This window comes from Sminthopsis crassicaudata, chromosome 6, assembly GCF_048593235.1.
Source record: "Sminthopsis crassicaudata isolate SCR6 chromosome 6, ASM4859323v1, whole genome shotgun sequence".
NCBI lineage: Eukaryota > Metazoa > Chordata > Mammalia > Dasyuromorphia > Dasyuridae > Sminthopsis > Sminthopsis crassicaudata.
In genome coordinates, this window is record NC_133622.1 from 105315365 (window position 1) to 105336110 (window position 20746).

Here is a 20746-nt window from a genome sequence, read left to right on the forward strand (position 1 = left end):
CACATAAGTCTAGCAAATCTGTCCAAAAAGGAAATGAGACTGAATGCATCTAACTTGTTCTTATGCTACCCATGATGATGCTTAGTGATCACTGATTCCCTTTCAAATTGTTCAAAAAAAATCATTCTAATAATCTATTCTAGAGTTTTGCCTGGAATAAGAAATAAAGAACGTTTTATAATTTAAAGAATCTATGTTCTTCTTCTTTGATGGTAGAAATAGAAACCCAACTATCTTAAGTCTTTAGCTTTTATCATTGCACAGGAATATATAAATCTTTAACATCTTTTTTATCTGTACAGCTCTAAGGAAGCTTATATAAGCATCTTTTCTTTCATCACATAATCACAGAATTTTGAAGAAAGAAGGGAGCTGAGCCAGTCCAACTATGAGTCAGTTACAAAGTATAGGCAAGTCTTTGCTTATTTTTTTTTCAAACTATCTGGTGAATCTCTGAATTCTCATTGAATAAGCCCTGGTGGCATCAATTAACAAAGTCCATAAGTATTGACTATCTGATATGATAGTATCTCAATGAGTCACCCATTCACAGTTCATGCAAGTGATGGCAGGTCCAGTAGCCTTCTTAAAGCTCCTTGTCCTTTTCACCCTTATCTTTATTCTGCATTAGATTTCTTACCTGAGTTATACAGATAATTAACTCTATCATACATTTCACTTCAAAAGAATAAAACAAAATAAGGCAACTACTCATAATGCTTTTTTGTTCCCTGGTACTTTCTCTGTCTTGCAAACTGCTGGCATTCTCAAATACAAATCTGGTTCTTTTCAAAGGCAGCAGTATCACTCAAATGCTAGGCACTACTAAGGATTAATAGATAACTTTCCCCTTTTACCAAATCTTATAGTTTAGGTGAATATTCAAGACCTTCAAAATGCCTTCCTTCAAGGATTTAGAAAAAGGACTCCAGTTAAGAGTACGATGCTGAATTATGAAAGAATTGTTGAGAAGGAACACTAAAGGATTTGGAGCCAAGAGGGCTAGATTTAAATACTAGCTCTTCTACTTACTCCCTGTGTAAACTTAAGACATCCTATTTAATCTTTTTGGGTCTCATTTTCCTCATTTTTAAAATAAAGTAGATGATTTCTGAAGTTCTTTCCAACTCTAAAGTCTATGTACTCTCATAAAACTTTGGTGCTTTTAACTATAATTTTTTAAAAAGTTGCTTAATATACTTTAAAAAAAAACTTTATTCTGGGGGCAGCTAGGTGGCGCAGTGGATAGAGCACCAGCCTTGAATTCTGGAGGACCCAAGCTCAAATCTTCTCTCAGACACTTAACACTTCCTAGCTGTGTGACCCTGGGCAAGTCACTTAAGCCCAGCCTGGGGGGAGGGGAACTTTATTCTTTTTTTTGGTCTGTGTTATTTTTTCTGCAACATGGCTAATATGAAAATGTTTTGCATAACTGCACATGTATGATCTGTATCAAATTTCTTGCCTTCTGAAGAAGAAGGGAAGGAAGGAGGGAAAGAATTTAGAACTCAGCATTAATACAAATTAATGTTAAAAAATTTTGAGTACATGTAACTGAGAAAAAAAAAAAGTAAACAATACATGTAAGAAACAAAATCTTTTCTTAAAATAGAGGAAAACTCATTTTCCGCATTGTACCATTACATTGATTTAGCGCTTTCCACTATAAACTTTTTTTTTCCTATCACTAATCACAGTCTTTGTCTTACTCTCTACCCTCTCTAATCCATCATCCATAGGGCTGCCAGATTAATCTTCTTTATTAATAGATCTGATCATGTCACTATTCTGCTCAAAATCCTTTCACTGCCCTACTGAACAAAATTCAAACTCCTCTGCCAGAAATTTTAGGCTCTCCACAATGTGATACTGTTTTACCTTTCTAGCTTTAACTCATATATGTACTCTACATTTACAACTAAAGTGGCCTACTTTCCACCCACCAAAATGCCCAGGGACTTTGCTATTTCTTATGCTTTCATCCTTTTCATTTTTTCACATATTGATTTGCCAGAAATACCATGAATTATTGTTGTTTGCTGTTGTTATTTATCCTTCATTTTCAAAAAGGACAAATATCATCAATGAAATTGATGCCTTGATTCATGGATAAAATTATATTTAAGTGAAGCAGTTGCATAAGGTGGTTCAGCTTTATTCTCTTTTCCAGAATCACTGAAGTCTAGTGGCACAACAACAGACAGGATGACTGGTAATAACCCAGAATGGAATGGATGATCTTGGCACCTTTGATGCCTGACCAAGCTCTAAGTGCTACACAGGGCTTGCTTCATCCAACCTTCATGGCCACTGGAACAAATTGTTCTCATCTACCCATTGAGCCAGAGAAGTCTTCATAGCTTGGGGTACACATCTCTCTAATTCACCAATAGGTTTGAGCCTGTCAGTTACACTGGTTTAGTTCATCTGCCAAAACAGTTTTACCAGCTGTTACCACTATCTATGCATGCTGTATGCTCCTTGGAGCCACAAGTAAAAGGTGGACACCAAAGAAGGATGAGCAGCACTGAAAAAGTTCAGCAAGCCCTCACCATCAGAAGTGCTAGTCCTCTTCAAACACCCCATACACTCTAAATATTCCATAAAGACTAGCTCAAATGACAATTTCCACAAAATCCTTTCTAACCCTACTCACAATAATGCACTTCTCCTTGGGCTGCCCATAGCCTTTTAGGGGAAGAAGAAGCATATATTCTATACTTACCCATCACTAATTCTTAATTCACACTATCCACTCCATATGGAATGTTCTTCTCTTCAAGTTCTCCATACTTGTCTTTTAAAGGCATTTTTAGGCATTTTAAAGGCATAATTAAATATATTAATTATGTACATAAATTAATTCCTCTATGTAATCATAAACCACTGAAAGTAGAGACAATTTATTTTGTATCTCCTGACCATGGACAAACCATCTTACCTTTATATGCCTTAGACAATTAGACTAAATTACAGAGGAATAATTGATTCCCAAATCCCTCAGAATGTGCCTATATTGGACACTGAGTGAGATAGCAAATATCTACTGAATAAACAACAGTTGACATCTATACAGAGATTTAAGATTTACAAAACACTTTTAAAAATGCCATCTCATTTTAATCTCAAAATAACCTTCTGAGGCAGATGTTATTATTACCTCATTATTAATTATTATTATCCTTTTACTAGCCACACTATCCAGTAATTGAGATCACATTTGAACTCAGGTCTTCCTGAATTTCTATCCATAGACAAAATTTTGTCCATAGACCTAGGGCCAGAATTCTATCCTTAGATCTAGTTAGTTGCCAAGTAAGGGCAAAACTTCAATACATTCTTATAAACAATGTTAAGAAGTAATGGTCATGTTGATACTCTGATGAATGCATCATTCATTGCTGTAGCTATGGTATATAAAGATCTTGTTCACAAACTTCCATAGAAGATCCATCCAATGAATGTCTCAGTATATTCATCTGTAGTCTCTTTTCACTACATGACTGACCCACTTCCTTTCCTGGTTATATGCTTCTAATCAATAATACCTCCTACACTTCCCACATGCAAATCATCCTTACCAATGTGCTACTCAGGCATTTTCCCTATTTGGTTGATTATAACTTTTGATTCTCTCAAGAATGTGATATACAATGCCATGTAACATTGCTGAGAAATAACAGTAAAAGATGAGCATAGCCATATGCCATCACTTAAAACAACTGCACAATTTCCCAAATGCTATCCAGTCTGAGTTTTTCCTCCTACTCATGTCTGGAAACAATGGTATCTTAAAAACTAAACAATATCCTGATTCTCTCATTTAAGTCACACAGGGTAAAAGAATGTGCCCTCAAGTTCTTTGAGGAGAATATTTTCCAGTGACTACTGCCATAATAAATGAAGTTGAAGTGTCCCACTTCACAAAAACCCAGAAAAAGAACTAGAATTAATTTTTCAAACTGTCCTTCTGAGACTGTATATACCAAAAAAAAAAAATGGGACACCAGAGTAATTATAAGGATTGTTCAAGCAAAAAAAAAATCTATTATAAAAGAGGGAAATGGCCCAAATTATCCAAATTGGTTTTATGTATTAACTAAAATTCACTAGATAACTACTGAGCTATTTTATACTGAATTGTAGACAATCATGGTATCTTTACAAACAAAATAGAAAAAAAAATCAAGATAATATGCATTTTTGGCATTTTCTTACTATACCTATTAGTTGCCACAATGCCATTCCTTTCAAAACAATTGGACCAGGTATGTTTCAGAGTTTAAAAATCATGATAGTCAATGGGGAATTAACACAAGGCTTAAGTTAGAATGGGTTTTGAGTTGCAAAATTCACCAAACTGTTTAATAGTCTCCTTTACTTGACCATGAAAATTGGGCTATTTATAATCAAATCAACAAGAATAGATTAAACTCCCATTTTATGCCACATACAAGTGCTAGGGATCCAAAGAAAGGCAAAAATCCTCTCAAGGAATTAATGCTACATGAAAAAAAATTCTATACAAATATGATAAATAAAAGATAATCCAGAGCATAATTGAATAAGCATATTCAATAAAAATAGCTAAATGCAAGTTCTATGCTAAATGTAGGGCTGGTGAATGAATATATGAAATGAATGAATGGTATGAATGAATGGATCAAGGTAGTGATAGAAGCAAAGAAGAGAACCAGATCAAATGCCTTCCCTAAGCATGATGGAGGGGAAAGAGAATGCTTAAGATCACATAGTTATGAATCCTATATATTTTACAAATGAGATTCAAAAAGCTTATGAACAAATCATACAGTTAATAAGCAGCCAAGCTAGAATCCAAATGTAGGTTCTCTCACTCCAGTTCTCATAGGGATCAGAAAACAGGAAATAATCCAGGTATTGTAATTCCCTCAGAGTTCTGCCTCATTTTATCTTCACTTAATTTTGTTGTTGTTGTTATGGATTGAGTCCAAAGAAGTTTGTCTATTTAAAAATTCTCAATTGCCATTTAAAAATAATAAAAACTTTAAATCATATCAATAGTCTCTGCAATAGCTACATTTCTCCAATAATAAATATTCTGACCTCCCTTCAAGTCTCTCAATAATTTTGCATATCTCCAATCATAAATACTGCAGAAAGTGGGGAGCAGCAGCAATATCCTAGTGTCTTGTTAACTATCTAGAGACTTCTCCCTATTCCAGAGGGGTCTGGATTGCATTATTGCAATTTATATTGCAAAATATATTGCATTTAATGCAAATGCATTAAAAACTCAGAGATTTAAAGATGGGACAGTAGTTATAAGTATAATTCAGTCTGACACCCTCATTTTATAGTTGAGGAAACTGAGATCCATGGAGATTAAGTGACTAGGCCAAGGTCACAGAGCTGGTATATAGGAGAGGTGGGACTTGATCTCTTATCCTCAGACTAAATCCAGGATTCTTTCCAATGCAAAATTCCCACTTCACCCACAGTTGATTAATACTCACTTCTATTTGAATATTGACAGCTGTTGTAAAGACTGAGAGAGACACACAGATAAAGACAAAGACAAAGACAGAGAGACAGAGACAAAGACACAGAGAGAGATGGAAAACTGTATATACAGAGAGACAGAGACACAGAGCGAGATAGAGAATGAGTTTTAGGCTTCCTTGAAATCAATCACTTTCCCCTCAAACCTGAACTTTCTCATAACTTCCCTATTCCTGGCAAAGGTGCTGCCCTTTGCCCTGGATCCACTCTTGGAACATTCAAGATTTTACTCTCTCTCCCTTATGCGCTATCCCAACTATGAATTCTAAATCTTTTTAATTCTCTCTCTCCCATCTGTCTTTTTCTTTCCAAACCCATTGCCACTATTCTAACTCAGGTCCAAATTGCTTTTCATTTGGACCACTACAATAGTCTTCTAATCAGACTATCCCATTCCACTTCATCTGTCACTGGTCAAATTAATCTTCCTAATACCAGGTCTGAACATAGTATTTCAGAGTTCAAACACCTTCAAATGAATCCTCAGTGCCTGACAATATACAAGACCTTCCACAATATACTATAATTTATATTTTCTTATCTGGTACCTTCATGTATCTTATGCTTTTGTCACTCATTTGTTCAAAACTGTCCCCTTTCAAATTCAAAAATTTCAAATTCAAATTTCAGATTGAAATCCTCCTCTCTGGTCCTTCAAGATACTGCATAAACACCATCTCATCCATGAAGCTACTCCTAATCCTTCCAGCATAAAAGGTTAGCTCCTTCCTCATGAGTTTCCTAAAATGTTATATTACTTTTAGTTATTTTCTATTTTGCATTAATTATTTGCACATTAATTCATTGATAAGCATTTATAAAGCACCTACCTTGTGCCAAGCACTATGCTACAACTTGAGAATACAATGAGGAAAAAAGCACTTCATGACCTCTAGGAAATTACAGTCTTTCTTCTAGATTATAAACTATTTTATCAGTGCTTTAAATGTTGTAGGTACTATATCACGTGTATTTATTGACCTGAAGATGAGCAATTAATTTAGTTTTTAAAGTCCAAAAGACTTACATGAACTGATGAGGCAAAGTAAAATGAGCAGAACCAAAAAAAGTACATAGTAACAGCAACATTTTATGATAAACTGGGAATGACTCAGCTATTCTCAACAATAGGATGATCCAAGACAATCCCAAAGACTTTATGATAAATCATGCTATCTACCTCTAGAGAAAGAATTGATACTGTCTGAATGCAAACTGAAGCATGCCATTTTTCCTTCTGACTCTCTTTCTTCCTTCTTTCTTTCTATTTGAGTTCCTGTAAAAAATGATTACATGATTGCACATATCAAAATTACACCAGATTACTTGCCATCTCAGGGAGAGAGGCATAAAATTGGGAACTCAAAACTTTTTTTTAATGTTTTAGAAATTGTTTTAACATGTAATTGGGGGAAAATAAAATGCTATAAAAATACCAAGTAAAAATGGTGGGGAAGTCTTTTATCCATGAAAAAGGTTAATCAAAATTTCACTTTAGAATTATGGAGAGGTGGAGATGGGCATGAAATTGGGTTTTAAAACTTTTGTTAATTATAACTTTTTTTAACTACTAGAAGTCCTTAAGAACTAACATATAGTGTCTATGTGAGAAAAATACAATCAAGAAAGCTTTGACACATCAAGCAGCTAGGAATTTCTTTGCTGAAAGATTGGTTTATGCTTCATTATTCTAGCTGGCTGGCCTCATTAAAATGATTCATCTAACTCTGCCAAAAAAAAAAAAAAAAAGACTTTCCTAAGCATTTTTTAGTTCTTGTAAAAAATAGGTTATTTTGGCTCTGGATAAATAAATCTTTACTTTCTAACAAACAATGAAATTCAAGCAGACTGCCTTGTGCATAATAGACAAGACTGGTGGCTAAATAGAATTTGCTTGTCACATAGGAAGAAGGAAGGCTTATTTTAAACATGATAGGATTTTATAGACAATCCACTGTCACAGGTCAAAACCTATCTGGTACCCTTTCTTTCATCTTCTCCAATTCTTGTCCATGTCATTCTATAAAACTCTTCACAGAGTGGGTTCTCTTCAGGTGCTTTTAAGATATACGGCATGTGAATGTGTTTCTCAAGCTAGCCTGAGCCATCTGCCCAACATCGTTCCAGCTCACTACCTGACTATACTATTACATTTTTTTAGATATACATAGCTAGATAATTCCCCTTATTCCCCTGGCAACTCACAATCATTTAGCATCAATACAAAGATGATATTAAAGAGATTTTATTTTATAGCATATGTTATTCCACAAATATTATATGTTGTTAATGATACATGTTAAGGCAAATCACTGTTTTTGTCTGAATATCTCCTTTCCTTTACAGATGGAAGGCTTATTAATTGCATACCAGTGCTATTAGTCCTTATTAGATAAGCATATCAGTGCTGTTAGTTCTTAAGTATACCAAAAAATAGGTTGATGTCCCTGGGGTTTTGTTGTTATTGTTGTTGGGGGAGGGGAGGGTTTAAAAGATGCTGGGACAGGCTCAAAGAGAGAATAACATATATACTCAGCTGGTACAGAAATTTATCTCATCCTCTAGGAAAGTAGGAAGGGAAAGAAATAAAAGAAGGAGGACAGAGACTGGCAGAAGGAAGGGCAGATTAGGGTAGGTGGTGATCAGAAGAAAACACTTTTGAGGAGGAACAGGGGAAAAGGAAAAAGAGAGAACAATAAACTAAGAGGAAATGGATTAAGAGAAATAAACTGTAATCACAATTGTGAAAAAAATTTATAGCAAGTTTTCCTGATAAAAATCTTATTTCTAAAATTACATAGACAATTGAGTCAAATTTCTAAGAATACAAGTCATTCCCCAATTGATAAAACCTCAAAAGATGTGAATAGGAAGTTTTTAAATGAAGAAATCAAAGTTACTTATAATCATATTTTTGAATGCTTTAAATCATGACTGACTAGAGAAATGCAAATTAAAATAACTCTAAGGTACCACTTTACACCTATCAGAGACTGGCTAATATGACAGAAAAGGAAAAGGATAAATGTTGGAGAGGATGTGGGAAAATTAGGATCCCAAAGCCCAACCAATTTCAAAAATCTTAAAATGAAACATGCTATCCATGTCCAGAGAAAGAATTGATGGAATCTGAATGCAGAAGGGAAAATGCTTTAAAATTATATTTATTTTTCTTAATTTGGTTTTGCTGTTTTGTTTTGTTTTGGATCTGTATTTTCTTCTACAACATGACTAATATGGAAATCTTTTGCAGAATCATACATATAGTTAACATACCAACTATATACCAATATATCAAATTGTCTTCTCAATGGGGTAAAGAAAGGAGAATTTGGAACTCAAATTATTAAAAAAAAGCCAAATGTTTAAGATTGTTTTTACATGTAATTGGGAAAATGGAATATTAATTTCTTTTAAAAAGATGCTGGGACAACAAGCAAAAGTGATCAGAATTTCTATATATGTTAACTTTCACACAGAACAATAAAACCATGTTTTTAAGAGAAAGTATAAATATACTGGAGTTTTAGCTTTAATATATATAAAATTCTAGTGCATGGTATGATTGATGGTTTTGTGGGAAGGTGGAAAAAGTAGTAAATTTGGAGCCTGAGGATCTAGGTTGAAATCCCAGCTCTGCTACTTACTAACCAGATGACCTTAGGCAAGTTATTTCACCTCCATGGGCCTCAATTTCCTCATCTGAAAAATAAAGAGGTTGAAGTAGATGATTTTATAAGGAATATTACAAATCCAGATCCTACATATTGCTGATGCTCAGTCATTATTATGTGATTATATATATATGTATTTAGATTATAAGTTATATAATAATCATATTGTATATCACATATTTTATATATGAAATATATATAATATATATTTTATGTTTAATTGGTTTGCTCTAAAAATAAAATTAGAAATATGTATTGAGGGCTAAAACATTCTTCCTATCCTAAAGGAACTTAAAATACATTCATTTCTTTGAATTACATTATTTGAATTATTTGCATTACACCAAGCCCTTTGGAGATAAAAAGTATAAGATATGTCTAACCTCTTAAGAATTTTCATCTTTTCTCTCAAAACCTGTTCCCCTGAAAGAAACCCACATGTGCAAAAATCTTTGTGTCAGTCCTCTTTGTCAGGCAAGAAACTGGAAACTGAGTGGATGCCCATCAATTGGAGAATGGCTGAATACATTATGGTATATGAATGCTATGGAATACTATTGTTCTGTAAGAAACAACCAGCAGGATGATTTCAGAGAGCATTGGAGAGGCCTACATGGTAAAGAGCAGGAACCCTGTATTATTAATTTAAACCTACAACAAGGTGCCTTTACTCAGTGGAATTGATAAGACAATAGTTATCTAGTTTAGCATTCCCTTTCTTTAGTTCAGTATGATTGATTTAATCTTACAATAAATAATGGTTCCCTAGTGATATAATGCTTGGTTTATACTCAGTATACTATAATGATGTAATTGTAAAAGAGTATATAAGCTGGAGCTGGAGCTCAAGCTCTCAGACTGGGAGAGACATCCCATCTTCATCAGCATTGTGGTGGCTCTCCAGCTTCCCCCACTGAGACCAAGATCCATCTGAAGAGCCTCCAGAAAGCTAGCCAGGCCCCAGGCAAGGAGACAAACAGTGAAGGAGACAATTGGACTTTTGAACTTTATTCCTAGCTATTCTCTGATGAAACAAAAGCTGGTCCCAAGACCTCCAGAAAACTAACCAGAATATTATACTACATGAACTGGTGCTAAGTGAAATGAGCAAAAGCAGCAGATCATTATGCACAGCAACAAGAAGACTATACGACGATCAATTCTGATGGATGTGGCTCTCTTCAACAATGAGAGGATTCAAGCCAGTGCCACTTGTTCAGTAATGAAAAGAGCCATCTGTATCCAGAGAGAGGACAGTGGGAACAGTGTGGAACACAACATAACATTCTCACTTTCTCTTATTTGCTTGCATTTTGTTTTCTTTCTCAGTTTTTCTTTTCCTTCCTTCTTGATTTGATCTTTCTCATACAGCAAGATAACTGTATAAATATGTATACATAATATCGGATTTAATAGGTATTGGATTACCTACCAGGTAGGGGAAGGGGGTAGAGGGGGAAAGGGGAAAATTTGAGATTTTGCAAGGGATTAATGTTGGAAAAATTACCCATGCATATGCTTTGTAAATAAAAAAAAATAAAAACCTGTTCCCCCTCTTGATTTCCCCACAATCATCTAGTCACAATGGAAACTTTAATATTACTTCCTACTGTTTATATACAGTCAATTAGATTCCAAAGGTAGCTCTCCAATGCCCTTCACCATCACTCGGCTATGCCTCCTTAGCTTAAGGTCTGCTGTTCCCACTCTATTCCATGTGCTAGATTTCCTTCTATAAGGAAATTGTTGTTCAGTCATTTACAATTATGTTCAATTCTTCATAACCCTATTTAGGGCTTTCTTGGCAAAGATACTGGAGTACCATTTACTTCCCCAGCTCAGTCTCCTCTTAAAATCCTCAAGTGGTTCCTAATAAAGTTTGAGGCACACCATTCATGTCCTCCCATCCTTATCTCCTTCTACCTCCCTCCAAACAGTCTACCCTTCAGACAAAATAGAAATTTCACCATTCCTCAAAAATAGTCCCTCTTGTATGTGCCAAAATGTTTGTGGCAGCCCTTTTTGTAGTGGCTAGAAACTGGAAAATGAATGGATGCCCCTCAGTTGGAGAATGGTTGGGTAAATTGTGGTATATGAATGTTATGGGATATTATTGTTCTGTAAGAAATGACCAGTGGGATGATTTCAGAAAGGCCTAGAGACTTGCATGAACTGATGCTGAGTGAAATGAGCAGGACCAGGAGCTCATTATATACTTCAAAAACAATACTATATGATGATCAATTCTGATGGAAGTGGATATCTTCAATTAAAGAGAAGATCTAATTCAACTCCAGTTGATCAATGATGGACAGAATCAGCCATACCCAGAAAAGGAACACTGGCAAATGAGTGTGAACTGTTTGCATTTTTGTTTTTCTTCCCAGGTTATTTTTACCTTCTGAATCCAATTCTTCTTGTACAACAAGAGAACTGTTCAGTTCTGCACACATATATTGTATGTAGGATATACTATAACATGTTTAACATGTATAAGACTGCCTGCCATCTAGGGGAGGGGGTGGAAGGAGGGAAGGGAAAAGTTGGGACAGAAATGAGTGCAAGGGATAATATTGTAAAAAATTACCCATGCATATGTACTGTCAAAAAAAAGTTTAAAAAAAATAATAATTTTGTCCCTTTTGTGCTTGACAGCCCTTCATTCCCAAGCTCCATCTTTTGAATCCAACTCCAATGTCACCTCCTCCCGTGGTATCTCCAGGACATGACTCCTTCTCCTTGGGCCTTATAACAGTACTTTGTGCCTCTCTTAGGTCTTATTTTGTTTTAAAGTTATTGCTATATATGTCTTGACCCCCTATTAAATTTCAATCTTGCTTAGGATTAAAGGACTAATTTTTATTATCTAATATTGAGCTTTATATATTATAGACACATATGTTTCATATCATTGACATGAAAATGCTTACAATGTTCTAGGGGAGATAATTTGTCAATTCACTTCAATTCAATGACAGTTTATTATGGGCTAAATAATGAAGGAAACTAATGTGCATCCTCCCACATGAGGCCTCCCCTTCCCTAATTAGTAACATGTTGCCCATCTTGAAATTACTTTTCGATGATTTTATATAGAATGTGTATTTATCCCAGAACATGAACTCTCATCCATACTCAGAATGTAAATCCCTAGAGGGCAAGAACTCTTTTTTGGTTTTTTGTTTTTTTGGCTTGGGATCACCAGCATCAAACAAAAGGCCCTTCACCTAAGTAGACTTAAGTCTTAAGTGCTTACTGAATTCAATTAGAAAAATTAGGAAAAAGCAAAGACCTGGCATCAAAAGGATCTTTAATTAACATCCCTTTTTAGGTCCAAGACTTAGTACCCCTATAACCAAAAGTGAACTTTTCATTACAATATAACCAATTCTTTATCTTTCTATCCAAAACCACTCCTTCTAAATTTTCTTCCACTCTTCTTCCAAATTTTCTTATTTCAGTCAGGAACATTATTATTCTTCCACGTACCTAGGTTCATAACCTCAGGGTCACCCTCACCTTCTCATGCAATCTCACCAGTATATCTACCTAATCTGTTGCCACATCTTATCAGTTCTTACCTATTGGACATCTTCACGCATGGAGGCCATCATTAGAATGTAAGTATTGATCCTCCTGCCTTACATCTCTTCTCCCCACAATGTGTACACCACAATTCTGCCAAAGTACCAGATCACATCTTTACTTTATAATAACTCCAATGGTTCCATCTTGCCCTTAGGATTAAATTAACATTTCATTTTGGCATTTAAAGTCCTTCATCATTCTCCCTCCAACCTATCTTACCTTTCTAGTCTCATTAGCCATCATTTCCCTTCTCATCCTCCACAATCCTGACAAATTAGCTTACTTCATATTCACTCATTCAATCTCATCTCTTTTATTGTCTCCTATCCCTGATATCATAACTGATTTCAAATTCGGTCTGAGATACTTCCTAAGTGTGTGAGCCTGAGCAAGTCACTTAACCTCTGAATGCCTTAATCCATTAAAGAAGGAAATGGTCGATCCCTCCAGTAATTTTGCCAAGAAAACTCTACAGATAGTACGGTTTATAGGTCATAAAGAGTTAGACACACAACTGAATAACCACAATCTCAGGAATTAAGTTTGAGGCATTATTCATGTCCTCCCATCTTTATCTCCCTCTACCTCCCTCCAAATGATCTACTTCAGACAAAATAGAACTTTTACCATTCCTCATCATCTTCATCTCTTAGAATCCCTTCAAATTCTAAAAAAACTACCTACCACCTCGGACATAAAGTCATTACTGAATCCACAAGCTGCTAGAGTGCCTCTCTCTCAAAAAAAACTTATCTTTACTTTTTATACACATGTGGTTTCTTCAGGTAGACTGTTAAGGAGCAGGGTAGAGATGAAGAGAAGGAATAAACATTTGTATAGTGTCTACTATGTGGTATGCACTTTTTAGAAATATCTCATTATATCTTCATGACAATCCTTCAAAGTAGCTCTATTATTATCCCTATTTTATAGTTGGGGAAATGAAAGTGAACCAGGTTAAGACACTTGCTCCGGGTCATATATTTGAACTCAGATCTTTCTGAATAAACACTCAGATAAGAGTATAAGCCGTGCTGTAAGTTCCCTGAGGGCAGGGACAACACCCTTTTGGTTAACATCAACAATACTTAATGCGTAATAAGCAATGAGTAAATAAATACATGTTGATTAAAAAGTAGTAGTAAATTTTGTTAAGGTTTGCTCCCAGGATCTGGAGATATCAGTTACTATAAACATTTGCTAAGTGTATGCCCGTTCCCAGTGTGAAATAAAAAATTACTTCCATTGAACCTATTATAATCAAACAACCATTTAATATACACACTGCCTTCCCTTTACTCACCATCTCCTCCTGAAATTTTATAAAAATATGGCTTAATCATCCATGGAAATCTTCCCACAATGAGATTATTTATAAACGGTTGCTGAGAAACTTTATCTCCCAAGAAGCTACCAAATCTAAATGTAAACTACTGTGAAATGAACTGTAATTCTGGAAACTATAACATATGAATATCAAATATAAATGGAAAGGGGATGTTTTACACTGTCAAAAAAGGGAGGGGTTAGAGAGCAAAAGAGTTTTTTTTCAATGTTTCTACAAATCTGTTTACAAGTGTGTGGAAGTTCTGATTTCTAATCAGTTAGAAAGGATAGCACTCTGCTATATAATAACTGTGCAAAACCAACTTTGTAGCAATTTCTAATTTTTTTCTGATTCTATAATCATGAAGCAATTTTCTGATTTTCACTGTTTGGCTCTCCTCCCTCCTCCCCCAAGAAAAGAGCAACATGAATAAATGATAGATACTATTATCTTATCCTATAAAGGCTTTCTGGTTAGCATGAATCAATTTTCTAGAGCTTTGTCAATTTATTGAGTTAATAAAATGAAATTTATGTTTCTGAAAATCTGAGGACATGAGACTCAGGCCTGGCTGGCCTGGCACCCCTAGATTCAATTTTTAAAAACTTGTTGGCATCTGTCATTTTCAATTAAAACACTGGTGCCCAGAATTCAGGACTGGTTCTTTATGAAATGAATTACAAGATCTTCACAATCTTTACTTCATTCTAATACTTCCAAAAGGATAGCTAGGAAACGTAGTAGATAGAGTACTCAACCTGAAGTCAGGAAAACTCATCTTACTGAATTGAAATCTGGCCTCAGACATTTACTAGCTATGTGACCCTGGACAAGTCACTTAATCATGTTTGATTCATAAATAAAAAGGAGCTAGAGAAGAAAATGGCAAACCAATCCAGTATCTTTGTGAAGAACACTCAAAATGGGGTCAATGAAGAGTGAAACAACACTGAAAAATAACTAAACAACAATAACTACAACAACTAAAAAAGGGCACTGAAGTAAATGGTCTTTATGTTCCTGCTGTTCTTAAATTTTCTAAGTCTCCAATCCTGTTCAATTCAACAATGCTTTATTAAGTATTTATTACTTGCAAAACACTGTATAATGCACTGTACATTCAACAATAGTGATGAGATTTGGAAAGGACATAGCTTAAGATCAAAAAGACCAAATTCCAGCAGGAAATTCCTTTTTGGGGAGAGACAGAAGGAGATAACAACAGAGAATTCCGGTCTTATTTACAACAGAGAATTCTTGTCTTATTTACAATAATAAGAAAATTCCTGTCTTATTTACAACACTATCCGAAACCTCATTACATCACTGAATCTGAATGACTGTGCTTCTGTATAAAACAGAGTCCTCAAAAATGTATTCTTTGTAAAATTGGCCTTGTACCTTGTAGCCATTTTGATCACGAAGATCCATTCTAATCAATAAAGACTTTGTTTCCACACAGCTTTGAGTAGGTAAATTCATTTGCTACCGAATTCTGTTGGGTACTTTGGGGAAGGGGGGAGAGAGAGAGAGAGAGAGAGAGAGAGAGAGAGAGAGAGAGAGAGAGAGAGAGAGAGAGAGAGAGAGAGAGAGAGAGAGAGAGAGAGAGAGAGAGAGAGAGAGAGAAAGAGAGAGAGAGAGAAAGAGAGAGAGAGAGAGAGAGAGAGAGAGAGAGAGAGAGAGAGAGAGAGAGAGAGAGAGAGAGAGAGAGAGAGAGAGAGAGAGAATCAGACCCAGGAGAAAAGGAACTGACCCATCTCGGTTTAGAACCTCAGTTTACTCCTCATTAAACAGCTAAACCACATATTCTGCTCTTAAGGAGTTTAAATCTAAATCACAGGGAAAGATGGAGAATGCATATGGTGCTTGCAGGCTATAACTCTATCAATGCTTATGTCTTCATTAATATGCATGTCTAAAAAAAGGTCATACCATGAGAATAAAACTAGGTAAAAACAATTATCTAAATCCATTCAAGAAACAAGACTTCCAAATTTTGACCAATGATTCACTTATTTTAATGTTTTACTTCTAGATCTAAATATGGCACAGATTAGGAGGAGGCAGTGTCTATAGTCTATTTTAGCTTAAAACTACACTAAGATTTTGGGGACACCCTGTAAAGAAAATGAGATGTATAAAAACACTTTGTAAACCTTAAAAAATTATACAAATGTTAGTTATCATTATTATACTAAGATGTGGTCTAGAAATTTGAGTAAGTTCTCAGATACCATTTCCTTAAGTACTTACTCCTTTTACAATCAACCTTTCTCTTCTGGAACTTCTGTGATCATCATTTTTAGGAATATTTTCTGGGCTCCTTTTGGTAGTATCATATGCCCTTAAAAGCATCAATCCACATTTATTAAGTATCCACTAAGAGTATCCACTAAGAGTTGGGCAAAGGGATACAAAAGAAGGAAAAACAAACAAAGCAAACACACAAGTTCAAGCCCTGGAAGGGCTAACAATTTAATAAGTTTACAGTATAATAGGTAGCTAGTTCCTGGGTTTAACAAATAACCTCCTGAATATACTACAAAGCATTGTTCTAGTGGGCCAATATTAAGTCAGCTTCAAAATTATTCATTAGAGTTCTTAAACACCAAAGACAGTGGATTACTCATACAATTAATTGTTCCTTGGAACCAAAGAAATTGTTTCCATCTATTAAGGTCTAGCTATGTCCATTGGGGAAGTTTTGGGCCTGTTCCATAAAGATATAAGACTTCAGCATTTCCTCCTATTTATTTTCTGGGTCACATCCTCTTCTAGTCTTCTGATACAGGTTGGGCTTTAATTCAGCCTCTTCAGGTTTCTCTCTTTGAAGTACTTTAACCTTTTCCCATTCCTCCCCCCCCCCAATCTTTCAAAGAATTCTTTTTCTCCCTGGCATCCTGAAGTATAGTGGGGTATTTTCCCAACTTTTTCATTTTTTCTTCTAATTGAAGGCAAATTTGCACTTTGTACATATTACATATACATATTTTTTTCACTGGCAAATAAAACACTAAAATCTTTTTGGGTCATTCCTTTTGCCTTTCACACCTTCTAGAAGCTAGAGCTTCTTCCATTGTCATTCTTGTTGGCTGTTCTTGGGACTAACTTTCTGGCAAATGTGTCTTTGCCATTCATAGTGGGGGGCAGGGGGGAAGAGAGGGAAAGGGGAGGAAGGGAGGGAGAAAGGAGAGAAGCAAGGAGAGAGGCAGAGCAACAGGAAGGGAGGGAGGGAAAGCAGGAGTAAGGGAGGAAATGACAGATGGAGATAGGGAGGGGAGAGAATGAGAGAGGGAAGGAAGAAAGGAGGGAAGAGAAAGACAAAGGAAGGGAGGGAGAGAGGGGAAGAGGGAGAGAGGGGAGGAGGGAAGAAGGGAAGAGAAAAACAGAGGAAGGGAGGGAGAGAGGGGAGTAGGGAAGAAGGGAGAGAGAGAGAGAGGGAGGAAAAAAAAAAGATTCTCCAGCAGAAATGCAATTATCAGTTACTTGACATCTTTTCCTGCTTCTCTTGCCCACAAATTTCATTCTGTGCCATATTCACATCTATATACACTAGACTAAAATAAGTGAATTAAGGAGCTAAATTAGTGGGGTTATTTATGGGCTTGGATTTTTGTTTTTGTTTTGAGTTTCTGAATTTATGTTTCTGTAATGTAATTTGTCCATACCTCAGTTTGAAAAAAAAAAAAAAAAAAAAAAAACCACCTCAACTACCTCAGGAAGAAAAAAAAATCCCTGAGAGTACAAGGTAAAACTGGTAAAACTGACAAACACCACCATTAAGATTTTTTAAAATGGGGGGGGGGGGAGAGGAGGAAGCTTTCATTCAAGTGAATTAAAAAATGAAAAGACTGTAGCAAAAAGGACATTAACCTTTTTCTTCCTTCCCTACTTCTCAGCAAGGTCCCTCCCACTATAGGAAGGCATACCGAGATTTAAATGAGAATTTAAAGTTTTTCTTTCCGAGGGAAAAGGGCCTACATGTACAAAAGTGTTTGTAAGCAGTTCTTTTTGTGGTAGAAAAGAATTGGAAAAGGAGTGGATGCCCATCAATTAGGGAATGGCTAAACAAGCTGTGGTACATGAAGATAATGGAATATTATTGTTCTATAAAAAATGATGAATAACCTGATTATAGAAAGGCCTGGGAAGATTTATGTCAACTGATACTGAGTGAAATAAGCAGAACCTGAGATACATTGTACACAATAACAGCAAGAATGTGTGATGATCAACTATGAAGGGCTTGGTTTTTCTCAGTAAGTCAGTGATCCAAAGCAACCCCAATAGACTTTGGACAGAAAATGCCATCTGCATCAAGAAAAAGATCTAAGAACGCTACTTACTACAATTAAAAAAAAGAAAAAAGAAAAAAAAGTTTCTCCTTTCTCTCTCTCCCCATCCAAAGGAAAGAACTCCATTCAACTAAGGGAAAACAAATCCAAGGTTAAGAAAAAAACTAAAGACCAAGGTAAAGGAAAAGGTCTTCCAACTGATTTGATTCCCCAAAGTATGGAAGATTTAGACTCAACAATAAAAAAAGAACACACACACACACACACACACACACACACACGAAATGCCTTTTATAATGACAAAGATGAAGAAGGAAAAAATAAACCTAGAAAACAATAACTCAAAAAATACAACCAAAACCACAAAGGAAAAAATAGCTTTCCTACAAGAATAAATATAATTCTTTGAAGACATTATGGGAGTAAAAATAAAAGTGCAAAAGAAATGCTACTGAGAACAGAGTGGTAAAAATCATCAACAGCTTAATAGAAAAGGAACAAAACCTTGCCGAGTAACAAATTCCCTAAGAATCAAACCAGACAAAATGGAAATGAACAGCTCCAGAATGCAACAAATTCCAAAGAATGAGAAAAGAAAAGAAAAACAGTTGACCTGGAAAACACATTCGAGACATAACTTAAGAATCACAAGATTACCTATTACATGAAATCTATTTGGGGGAGGGGGGGGAAGGGGAAGGGGAGAAAGGGAGGAAAGCTGGATGTCATATTAAAGAAAGTTGTCCAGACATAATAGAACAAGAAAATGTAAAAACCTACCAAACACTTCCTGAAACCCCAAAATAAAAACCCTCAGGAATGTCATTGTCAAAATCTAGACCTTACATATGAAAAAATACTATAAGCAAATGAAAAAAATACAGAAAGCAAGAAATCAAATATCAAGGAGTCACAATCATGATCACATGAGATTTACCATCATTTGAAGAAACAGAAAATATAGATGGAGATATTTCAAAAGTCAAAAGACAAAGGTCTTAAAAAAACTCAACAACAAAAAATGTTCAAATGTTCCTAATTGAGGATTTTTTAAAAATCACTGTAAAAAGAAACCTCAAAATATAAATATGGAAGTTAGGGAAAAAATAAAAATGTTACTCTAAGTGAACATTATGATAAGATTTTGTAAAGATGATCTGTAAAATGTCAAAGGGGTTATTGACCTATAAATAGTTTTGTTATGTTTTGAAGGCATAAGGGAGGAAAGGGTTAGAAGGCCTGGGTAGGAAGTCTATAGGAAGAGAAAATGGGAGAATTTGCTATCTGAGTTGTGCAAGTACAAGGAGGGAACATCAACAATTAACTATCAACATTAAATTCAACAGAGGTAATGATATATAGAACAGGAAGTGGGAAAAGAGATATGAGAAGGCAGATTCAGGGAAGGATTAGTCATATGTAAAACAAATCTTAAACTCGGAGAGGGAATTGTGAAGAGGTTTAAAAAAAGGATAATAATGAACTAAAAGGGGAGAGAACAGTACAGAGTTTTTTAAGTATAAGAAAATAAAAGAACAGAGATATAAATGACTATCATAACTGAGAATGTAATTAATTCACCTAGAAGTGGTTAACAAAATGCATTAAAAAGCAAAATCCAACAATATGTTCTTCGTAAGAAACACACAACATAAAGACTTATGTAAGGTTAAAATATGGGGTTGGAGCAAAATATATTATGATTCAGCTAAACACACACAAAAAAGCAGAGATAGCAATGATGAATTCAGACAAAACAATAGCACAAACTGACCTCAAAGAGATAGAAAGAAAAACTATTTCACTGAAAAGTAACAATGAAGTTACTTTAACACTTAATTTATATGTATCCTATAGTATTCTAAATATTTAAAAGAAAAAGTAAATTATAAGGAAATAGACAAACTATAGTAATGGGAGACCTCAATTTATCTCATCAGCCCATCACAAATGTAACACATGAGACACAGAGAGAGACAGACAGACAGAGAAACAGAGACACAAAGACAGAAAGTTAAAGACCTGAATAGTATTTTAGAAAAGTTAGCTATGATAAAGCACTGGTGATTGTTGAATGGAAATAGAAAGGAGTGTATATATTTCTCAATTGTACATGTTTTACAAATGCAATCAGGTCTGAGGGCATATACTCTCACAAACAAATATAGAAAGCAGAAAATTATATTAAAGTTGGCTACTAAAAAGATTAAAATGTAAATGGAGACAAAATTAACTTAACTGTTTCTTAAAAGAACAAATCATAAAAATGATAATTTCATTAAAAGTAATAGCTACAATGAGAAAATATTCCAAAATTGGGG

At 34.9% G+C, this 20746-nt stretch overlaps 1 protein-coding gene across 5 annotated transcripts in view; it reads right to left on the minus strand.

Annotated features, from left to right (window-relative positions):
* The window catches only part of IRF2 (interferon regulatory factor 2), a 126569-nt gene that overhangs the window by 95719 nt on the left and 10104 nt on the right, over positions 1 to 20746 (minus strand). For 2 of the 5 annotated variants that reach the window (XM_074273496.1, XM_074273499.1), the window contains exon 2: positions 9193 to 9243. The exons of 1 other annotated variant lie outside the window; for it this stretch is intronic. The gene's annotated coding sequence lies outside the window, so the exon portion shown is untranslated. Of the gene's footprint in view, positions 1 to 9188; positions 9244 to 20746 lie in introns of all 5 variants that reach the window. 2 more of the 5 variants (XM_074273498.1, XM_074273500.1) reach the window with 1 other exon arrangement.